Below are 10,446 nucleotides of genomic sequence, written 5' to 3'. Positions count from 1 at the left end.
AGGTGGGACTTAGGCAGGCTCGGGGAGGGTGGATGAGCCCGGAGCCACCCAGAGGCTCTGAACAGCCAGGTCCCGTGGGACATCCGTGATGGAGACCAAGAGGAAGAGGGAGCCAGCGGTGGAAGGCTGGGATGCTTGTCCCAGCGGAATCCAGGCTGGGAAGGGGCGGGGGGTCACGCTGTGCCCGTGTTAGATCCCTTCCTCCTTTCTGATCCTTTTGCTCAGCAGCGCTTTGGGCAATCTTCCACGCAATGCCTCCACTAGTTTATCAAACAAGTCTGTAAAGGCCTGACCCCCAGGTGTGGATAACGTCCTTCTCAGGGAGCTCCTGGGCCGCAGGCAGTTAGGACGCAAAGACTTGTTGAGTTTTCTCGAGCCTGTCCTGATAGCTACAGGTTGTGTCTACACAGGGAGTCACAAACTTTTGGCAGCAAAAGCAGAAACTAGCCCCCAGATAGGTTTTGTTTGGGCAGCACATTGACTTTATTTGCTTTTGTTTTGTTTTTTGTTTTTTTTAATAAAAATTAAATCCCATGAGCACCACTTGTGTATTAATCAATAGCCAGCCTCTTCACACATTTGTTACCTGCCTGATATCAGAAGGCATTTGCGTAGGGTGATCCTTGGTCTTTCCTGAATACACCAAAGACCTCTGGGAGAGTCACCTAACCCCAGGGGCTGAGACTTGGGTCTTTTCTCCAGCCAAGACATTCAGCTGGACAGAGAATCCGGCCAAGTCCAAATAGGCAACCAGGTCAAATGGAGAATCAGGACATCAAATCAAAATGAAGGGAGCCTAAAGAAAAAAAAAAATCAAGGCCAAATAAATAGTCTAAAAAAAAAACAAACCCCAAAGCAGTTATGGGTGGTGGAGTTTGAGATAAGCAGACTATGGGCAGAAGTAATTTTGAGCTTAGCAAAAGACCAATATAGTCCACCCACTGTGTGTCAGGTCCCAGGTTAAATCCTCCCACCTTCATCAAGCCGACCCTTATCTCAACCAGACCTGCACTGGCCCTCTTTTGAACTCTGCAGCACTTGGTATGTACCTTTTCCATGGCCTTTATCATTTTCTACCCTGTATGGTTTCCTCTTCAAAAGAGGGGATAGGATGGATGACTCTCAAGGTTCCTTTCAGCTGTAATTTTCTGTCGAGCATCTTTTGTTTTTGCCTGACAAGTAATCTTTCCTTAAGGAACTGCCTGAAATCCCCTGAAAGGGGGAAAATGGGCCATCACCTACAGATGTGGACTTGGGGGCAGATAAAATAATTCATGAGACAGAGCTGTCCTCTTTTGAGGAGGGGATGAGTGAATTTTTTTTGTTGTAGGACAGATGGTTGCATTGGGCAGACTGAAGGATAGACGATCATGGAGTATCTATTGGCTACCCACCATCTGAGTATCCTTCAAATGTGAGGGAGCCTCCTTTACTCTCAGTCTTGGAAGGAGTCTGGGCCTTTCCTCCCACAGTAGGAACCAGTAGATCTAGTAGAAGCTTCAATAGAAACCAGAACCCTTCTTGCCTACTGGTAGCTACACACAGGCACATGACCTAGAGTAGAACAAGTCAATGGTCCTACCCAAAACAATCTTGAGTGGATAACTAATATCACAAGAATTGAAAAGCAATTCATAGTGGCATTAAAAGTTCACACATGTACCCTAACCAGAGTGCTAGAACAGCATGGCTCTGGCTCCATGCCCCCAAGTCCACATCTGTACCTGATGGTTCATTTTTACCCTGACTTTCATCATCATCCTATCTCAGTGTTGTAGTATGCAGACTACAATTTAAAAGAAACCATCACTCATATACTGAAAATACAATAATGAAGGGAGATGAAGAGAATGGACCATAGCTAAAGATCTACACTCATTCATGACACAGAAAAAAAAACAAAAAACAAAAACAAAACAAAACAAAAACAAAACAAAACAAAACAAATACCAGGAGAGGCTACAATCTTCATTTTTGCAACTGGTCATGAAGCTCTATTGGCATTTATCATTTGCCCTCTCCACTCCTCCTCATTCCAGGTTCCCCTTACCTTCAAGCTGACCAGGATTCTTTACCCTTTGGGGTAAACCAAGTCTTTGTGCTTGAGGAGTCTGTCCTAGTGGGCCTCCCTGCATGTAATGTGGTACGTTCCCATTAGCTTGTATTTCTGGCACGCTAGTGATGAGGCGCCCTCAGAGACCTCCTGGGCTCCAGTCATACTCCTCCTGCCATTGCCTCCAGTCTATCCCCTTGCTGGTCAGGTCTCGTCATCAGCCAACATTGCAGCTTCCAACATGAGAGAACCATTTCAGTCTCAGTTTCCAGCCAATGGGAACCATTGTTAGAAGCTCTGCTGTGAACACTGCCCTTAAGTACCTAAACCAACTGATGAAAAGAAAGGGAAGCATCTATTTTGGAGAATCATTAGGTATAATTTGAGAGGTGCCGCACCTACTTTCACCAGCTGGTTCCCTGACATCTGCCTCCTGTGGAGGAAACTGTAGTGGCCCTTGGCTCAGAGTGTGCACTTTAGCCAGAAGGACAATACTACAAACTCTCAGCAGGCACTTTAACTAATCTTGTTTTAATTACATTTTTTTATGTTATTAAAGTAACACATACACGTATATTTTTTTTCAAATCGTGTAGTACTACAAAACTCATAAGACTTCTAAGAGTCTACTGCCCTTTTTTTTTTTTTTTAAGATTTTATTTATTTATTCGTGAGAGACAGAGAGAGAGGCAGAGACACAGGCAGAGGGAGAAGCAGGTTCCATGCAGGGAGCCCAACGTGGGACTCGGTCCTGGGTCTCCAGGATCACAGCCTGGAAAGCGGCCTTAAACCACTGAGCCACCCAAGCTGCCCTCTACTGCCCATTAAACCCCTTAATCTCCTTTATTAGAGGCTTTCATTTTCAAATTTTTAACTTTCTCTTCTGTTATTTCCATATTTTTAAATAATGTACTTGTTATTTTTTGGTTTATGAATATGAGACCCAATCTGCTGACTTTTTATTGTGTTAGATAAGGACCTAGCCCTATTATAGCTCCTTTCCTATTTTCTCTCATCCACCCTAAATTTGGTATATCACAATTTTCATAATTAAGTCAGTAGATACCTTTTATATCATGATCTGGTAAATATTGTTTACAGAGGAGTTCCACATAGTGGTATGTTTCCTTTCTCTTATAGCTTTTTGTTTTTCCTGGAGCTAATGATTTTTTTTTTTTACCCGCATAGATTTCATTGTATCTCCTCTTATTTTTTCCATTAGATGTGACATATTTCTACCAGTACTTTGTTTGAAATGCTCACATTCATCTACCATTCCCATTTTCCCCCAGATGTTTTCTTTCCTAAGAAATCATCCTTCCTTGCTTTCCTTCTGAGCTCCTGCTGTAACTTTAACCTATTCCTTATGCCTGCTATACTGTCATTTCCCCTCAGTAGAAACACCTGTTATTTCTGGTGCAGGAGGATCCAAGATTCTTTGGGATAAACAAAACAGAATCCATATAAAACAACCGCAGAACAAAATAATAATCAAACCTTTTTAGCTAAAGAGAATACGACCAAAAAGCAGAGGAAAACTGCATCACAGCTCTCTCAACATGGATTAAATATCATTTAGCAAGCAACAGCAGCTATAAAGAATATCAAAAAAATATTTAAAAACTCACAGTAGAAAACGGCAAAGTGAGGATTGACTGAATTCAGGAAAGAAAAAAGCGATCTTGAGATATGAAAACTAAATTATATGGCATCTAAGGGAAAATAGGCTAGACTAAGGACTCAGTAAAGGACACTGAGAAAAAAATGTATGAGTCAAGAGAACCAAAAGTAAATCTGGAAAGGAAGTAAAAATATCAGAGAAAAAGTGAGAGATAACGGAAGATAGACAAAAAGCCAACGTATCTATCACCAGAGTGCCCAGAGAAGAAAAACATGCCAATAAAATGAAGCTGTGATACAGGGAAATTTTCTGGAAATAAAATAAGACGTGAATCTTTAGAAGGAACCAAAGGTACAGGGAAAAGATGGATTCAAGATCATTAGCCTGAGGGAAAGGAAATTATCATTTTGCATATCATCTGATCAAAACCAAAAGGAAATATCATTTCACATCCACTAGGATGGCTATAATCAAAAAGACAGATGGGGCGCCTGGGTGGCTCAGTCCAGTAAGCGTCTGCCTTCGGCTCAGTCAGGATCCCAGGGTCCTGGGATTGAGCCCTGCATCGGCCTGCTTCTCCCTCTCCCTCTGCCCCCCCGCCCCACTTGTGCTCACTCACTCTTTGTCTCTCTGTCAAATAAGTAAATAAAATCTTAAAAAAAAAAAAACAGGTGTCAGTGAGGATATGGAGAAACTGGAACCCTCATTCATGCATTGCTACTAGGAATGTAACATGTTGCAGCCCCTTTGGAAAAGACTGGCAGCTGCTCAAAAGGTTAATCATAGACTTACCATATAACCCAGCAATTCTACTCCTGGTTATATCCCAAGAGAGATTAAAACTCGTGTTCCCACTCATACCTGTACATGAATGTTCATAGCAGCATTGTTTATAATAGCTAAAAACTGGAAACAACTCTAATGCCCATCAACAGAAGGAAAGATAAACGAAATGTGGCATATCCATAAAATGGAATGTTATCTGGCATTAGAACGGAATGAAGTGCTGATGGGAGCCAGCACAACATAGACGAGCCTTGAAAATCTCACACCAGGTGAAAGAAGCCATTCACGGAAGACCACATACTATGTGACTCCACTTATACGTGTCCAGAACAGGCAACTCTGTAGGAACAGAGAGTAGATGAATAGCTGCCTAGGCCGAGGGAGTTGGGGGAATGGAAAGGAAACACTAAATGAGTAATGGGTTTTTTTTTTGGGGGGGGGGTGATGAAATGTCCTAAAATGGACTTTGTTGGTTGATCACATAACCCCGCGAATAAACTAAAAACCATGGAACTGTACCCTCTAAGTAAGTGAACTGTATAGAAAGTGAGTTATATGCCAATAAAGCTTTAGGAAAAAAAAAAAAAGGATACAGGAGTCAGCTTGAAAGAGTTTCTCACTGGCCAAATTTGGGATGATTTGCACATCAAAAGAATAAAGCTAATTGATTATAATGCAATATTTTTTTAAAACATAAATTCATCATAATTCTAAAACAAAGAAGCAGAACATAAGAAAAATAGGGAGAAAAAGAAAAGTTCATTGTTGCAGAGTAATAAATGTAGAAGGGATGATAGATTAGACAGTCAGCATTTGCAACCCCAAGTGTAATCATTAAGAAGCAAGTCCAAGATCAATCCTGAATGCTAAACTACTGGGAGGAATGGTGTTGGGGAGCAGGATATTCACATGGACTCCCAGTATCACCCCCTGGATAACTAATAACAAGAGGGAAGTTACATGTTTGTAAAGAAGAAATCAAGCAGCTCCCAAACATTGCACATCACTAACAACGGCTCCACCAGACCTGTGCCTCCTAGGTATTCTCTCCAAAATTGTTTAACCTAACTTCCTGCTTACAAAATAAAACAGTGGATAGGAGAAGTTAAACATCACCATCAGAGAATAATCACTTCCACAATATGGGGCGTCTTACAAAACAATTGGCCTGGACCCTACAAAAATGTCAGCAGTATGAAAAGCCAGAAAGAGGTCGTATTGGGGGGAACCGTTTTTAGATGAAAAGGGACCACATAGATAAAATGATCAAAAACAATATTGGGACCTTGACTAGACACCAGGGCAGAAAATAAAAAAGCTATAAAAAAAATACTCCGGGGAAAGTTGGGGTGAGGTGAGTTTGGGTTGGTACTAGATGGTATTACAGCACTACTGTTAAATAGTGTGACAATGATTATGTAGGAAAATGTCCTTATTCTTAGTAGATGAATGCTGCAGTAGAGGCGAAATGTCTTCACACCTGTAACTTATTTTTGATTGTTTAATCAAAAAAGAGTGTGTGAGGGAGTAGCCAACGGCCTGCAGAGCAACATGCCTAAGTTTTATTGTGACTACTGCGGCACATACCTCACCCATGACTCTCCATCTGTGAGAAAGACACACTGCAGTGGAAGGAAACATAAAGAGAATGTGAAAGACTACTATCAGAAATGGATGGAAGAGCAGGCTCAGAGCCTGATGGATGAAACAACCGCTGCATTTCAACAAGAAAAGATACCTCCTACTCCATTCTCTGCTCCTCCTCCTGCAGGGGCAATGATCCCACCTCCCCCCAGTCTCCAGGGTCCTCCTCCCCCTGGTATGTGCCAGTGCCCCATATGGGGGGGCCCTCCTATGATGCCAATGGGGCCTCCTCCTCCTGGGATGAGGCCACATGCCAATGATGTCTGGGCCCCCAGTGATGAGACCTCCTGCCCGTCCCATGATGGTGCCCACTTGCCAGGAATGACTCAACCAGACAGATAAGGAGAGACAGGAACCTCTTTATACTCACTTTGTATTACTTGTTCTACTTCACCAGGAGATCATGGTGCTGTGATTCTGGGCATTTTCTAACAGCGTGACAAGGAAGACTTGCTCCCCCTTCCTATCAGCGAGAGAATAGTTTTTGCAGGGGAGTAGTGAGACAAAAAAAAAAAAAAAGGCAATGTTCATTTGTATTGTGAAATGTGAAAATAAAATTGTAAACTTTTAGTTAAAAGAAAAAGTATGTATGTGTGTACATATACACGTGTGTTATGTATACAAGTGCATCTACAGAGATATATCTATATCTACAATTGTATCTTTGAACAACAGGGTTTTTAAAAAAATTTTTTTAAGATTCTATTTATTTATGAGAGACAGAGAGACAGAGAGAGACAGAGACAGAAGGAGAAGTAGGCTCCTCACAGGGAGCCCGATGTGGGACTCGATCCCCGGACCCAGGATCATGCCTTGAGCCAAAGGCAGACCCTCAACCACTGAGCCACCCAGGTGTCCCCAAACAACAGGTTTGAACTGCGTGCATCAGTTTATCTGTGCAGACTTTTCTTGGTACAGTACAGTACCATAAATGTATTTTCTCTTCCTTATGATTTTCTTAAATAACACTTTCTTTTCTTTAGTTTATTATAAAAATACCATATATAATGCATATACAAAATATATGTTCATCGACTGTTTATATTATCTTTAAGACTTCTAATCAATAGCAGGCTATTAAGTTTTGGGGGAGTCAAAGGCTTACATGGAGGGGCCCATGGCTGGCTCAGTCAGTAGAGCATAAAACTCTTGACTTCAGGGTTGTAAGTTTGAGCCCCACATTGGGTGTAGAGATTATTTAAAATCTTTTTTTTTAAAGATTTTATTTATTTATTCATGAGAGACATACAGAGAGAGGGAGAGACACAGGCAGAGGGAGAAGCAGGCTCCATGCAGGGAGCCCAATGTGGGACTGGATCCCAGGACCCCGGGGTCACAACCTGAGCCAAAGGCAGACGCTCAACCACTGAGCCACCCAAGTGCCTCAAGATTACTTAAAATCTTAAGAAAAAAATAGTTCCGGAGTTTTGATGGCAGCATGGGGGTAGGGCTGGGTTGGCATCCCTAGGCCCCTACCTTATTCGAAGGTTCGCTGTGTTTCTGTACCTGTAGCTTTGGCTACATACAGGGGAAGAGGAGCAAATGTGGCCAAACGTCAGCAAGCAATGAGTCTGCAGCTTGCAGCCTCTGACACAGCAGTCCACGCCGCCCGCCCCTCCCTCCTATGACCCCCACCCTTGTGTCAGCCGTTTCCCCAGAGTGTCAGCGAGACCGATTTCCGTCTTCGGCTTCCAGCACCTGCCACGCGGCAGAGAAGGTGGGATGTGGCTTCAGTGGCTTCGTTCTGGGACGTCCCGCCTGCCTCGCCGGCTCAGATGGGCGCTGGTGGCCGCGGCGAGCTGCCCCACAGGTGCCGAGGAGGAGATGACCGGACTCGATCCTGAGGCCTCCAGGATCATGACCTGGGCCAAAGGCACACGCTCAACGGCTGAGCCACCCAGGCGTCCTCGTCTGCGTCTCTTTAAAGCCGCAGAGAAATGATCTGAGAGTCTGGCCACAGTGTCATAGAGGCTGTCCTGGCTGGCCAGGGCTTTGGAGGGGCTAGATTGGCCGCCAGCTCGGGTGCCCTCGTCACTGGGGCCCCTTCTCTTCCGTTCATTTGCCTTCTGCAAAGGAGCCCCTACCTTGGGGCCTCTGGCGGGCACATCGAGGCTTCTGGAAGGAGTGTAGACAGGAACGACGCCTGGCTTCTACACTGCGACAGACATAAGCCATGTGCAGGGGACAGACAGCAAGGTCGGTTTGGGACAAGAAGCGAAAGGCGGTGTCCGGGCAGCGCTGTCCAGTCAGCTGGGGCTGGAACCGAAGCCCCCGAGTCCGGGTAGCTGGCCATGCGGCCAAGGGGGTCCGGGCACAGGGGGAGAGGGGCTTCCCCGGGCCCGGAAAGACCCTAAAGCTGGAAAAGCCTTTGCTGTACCACCATCTGCTCAACTGTCTTCACCGGAACCTCAGAAATTTGGAATAAACGAGGGGGGTGAATGGGGTGAATGGGTCGTGCACACCGTGTGCCGGCGGGCTGTGTCGGCCTCTCCGTGCGGCCCGCAGGCTGTGCGCATAACGTTCACATGGTGACATTGCCTGCTCACGCTTCTCAAGGCAGGACGGTCCCCTGGGACGCCGGGTGGCACTTCCCCCGTCTCTCCCTTCCGCAGCCAGCGCTGGGCAGCCGGGCTCTGTGCGGTCCTTCCCCCAGGAGGTCTGCGGCCGGCTGGAAAGCTGTGGACAGAACCCTTTCCTTCCTGCCTTTGTTTTCCAAGCTGAAACCCCCTGAGGTGATTTAGTGACCGGGCCATAGGCCTGGGAGACAGGAAATGGCTCGGAGGGGAGGCCAAGCTGCTGTGAATCTTCCCCAGGCAAGAGGCCCCCAGGCTGCTGGGGGAGGGGCCCTGGGTCCGGTGCCAGGGAGGTGGCCAGACCTCAGAGAGGACCGGCCCCCCCAGGCATCCGGGTGGCACCCTGCGGAGCTGTTAGAGCTGCCAGAACTGCGGGAAGCCCTGCAGAAGGTGGAGGCCTCCACTGCAGGTCTTCCCAGGACCTTCCCAGGATGGCCTGGGCCACAGCTTCCTGTTGGCTTGTAGTTGAAACGAACGCATTTAGATAATTTATCCCATTATGTTTTGTTTTTTTTTTTTCATTTTATTTACTTATTCATGAGAGACACAGAGAAGGAGGCAGAGACACAGGCAGAGGGAGAAGCGGGCTCCATGCAGGGAGCCCAATGTGGGACTCGATCCAGGAAGCCCAGGATCATGACCTGAGCCAAAGGCAGATGCTCAACCACTGAGCCACCCAGGCATCCCCCAATAATAGGGTTTTTAGAAAGTTGTAGAGGATACTCTGCCCCCCACTGGCTTTGTGCATTTAGTGTTCTCCATACATGCAGGATTGTAAGTAGATTCACAGAAATAGAATTGCTGAGTGAAAGGGTAGGGACATTGTTCAGGTTCTTGATGCATGTGGCCTAAGTGTCCTCTGGATGGGTTGTGCCTTTTCAGAGGTAGATTTTTTAAAAAAAGATTTTATTTATTTATTCATGAGAGAGATAGTGAGAGAGGCAGAGACACAGGAAGAGGGAGAAGCAGCCTCCATATGGGGAGCCTGATGTGGGACTCAATCCTGGGTCTCCAGGATCAGGCCCTGGGCCAAAGGCAAACACTCAACCACTGAGCCACCCAGGCATCCCCAGAGGTAGATTTTTAAAACTAGGACCTCTCTCCCATGGGGGAGCGTGCAGGAGAGACGGGACTCTGTTAGGAGGCCGTTGCAGTATTTCAGACGAGATACAGGGAAGGGCCAAAAGAGGGTTATGACAGTGGGAAAGAGGGAGTGACAGGTTCCAGCGTAAGCCACCTCCACATGCGGATGAAGGAGAGCGAGTGAGTATTCAACAACAGGGCGCCGACTGCCAGCTTCAGAACCTGAGTAGATGGAAATCCTGTCAAGCAAGAGTCAGTGTGGCTTGGTGGAAAGAGCCCGAGTTGCCAGTTTAGTTGACCCAGTTCCAATCCCACTCCCCCACTGCTTAGTTGTGTAGCCTTGGGTGAGTTATCAGACCTCTGAGCCCATTTGCCAGGACTTCTGCATCTGTGAGATGGCCACAGGAACACTTGTCCGTCTCTCAGGTTACTGTGGGCTCAAATCTGAAAGTGTTTTTACAGCCCCTAGCCTGCTGCGGCTCCGAAGAAACCAAAGAAAGCAGATAATACTGGTAGAAAGGTTGTAGAGACTTGGAAAATAAAGAATATAGGATAAAAGCAGAAAAATGTTCGCCTTTAGCCCAGAAGGTTGGCCCAGAGCCCACGTAGTCCCGACAAGGATCGAGTCCGTCCTGGTCGCTATGTTCTGAAAGGGTCTCGTGACCGCCTGTACATCTGACCGAAAG

At 46.0% G+C, this 10,446-nt stretch overlaps 1 pseudogene; it reads left to right on the top strand.

Moving 5' to 3' along the window:
• Window positions 1–5,987: 5,987 nt before the first annotated feature.
• Window positions 5,988–6,446, top strand: LOC112675659 (U1 small nuclear ribonucleoprotein C-like; annotated as a pseudogene).
• The last annotated feature ends 4,000 nt before the right edge of the window (window positions 6,447–10,446 follow it).

This window comes from Canis lupus, chromosome 10 (genome assembly GCF_003254725.2).
Source record: "Canis lupus dingo isolate Sandy chromosome 10, ASM325472v2, whole genome shotgun sequence".
NCBI lineage: Eukaryota > Metazoa > Chordata > Mammalia > Carnivora > Canidae > Canis > Canis lupus.
Note: the sequence above shows the minus strand (reverse complement) of the source record. Positions and strands in the feature narration are given on the sequence as shown.